The sequence below is a fragment of the Myotis davidii genome, unplaced genomic scaffold (genome assembly GCF_000327345.1).
Source record: "Myotis davidii unplaced genomic scaffold, ASM32734v1 scaffold373, whole genome shotgun sequence".
Lineage (NCBI taxonomy): Eukaryota > Metazoa > Chordata > Mammalia > Chiroptera > Vespertilionidae > Myotis > Myotis davidii.
This window is the reverse complement of record NW_006287255.1, coordinates 3,298,760-3,299,056: the sequence shown is the minus strand read 5'-3', so window position 1 is coordinate 3,299,056 and position 297 is coordinate 3,298,760.

Below are 297 nucleotides of genomic sequence, written 5' to 3'. Positions count from 1 at the left end.
AATATTTCAACAAAAGAGTGTGGATGTGCCAGCAAAGCTGTGGAGGCCATTTACCTGATATCCTATTCCATACATAACCCTATACTCTATATACTGTATGAATCAAAAAATTTAATTTTCAATTATAAACCTGTGTTTTCTATCAAAATTACTTGCATGAATTTTGGGACACCCTTTACATTGGAATTTTATTCTGAATCTACAAGTTGGGATACAACTCCTTCAAGTTTTTTTGTTTTTTTTTTTTAAGCACAAGAAACATTTATATAATTTGGATAAATTCTGCACTTTCTGGAC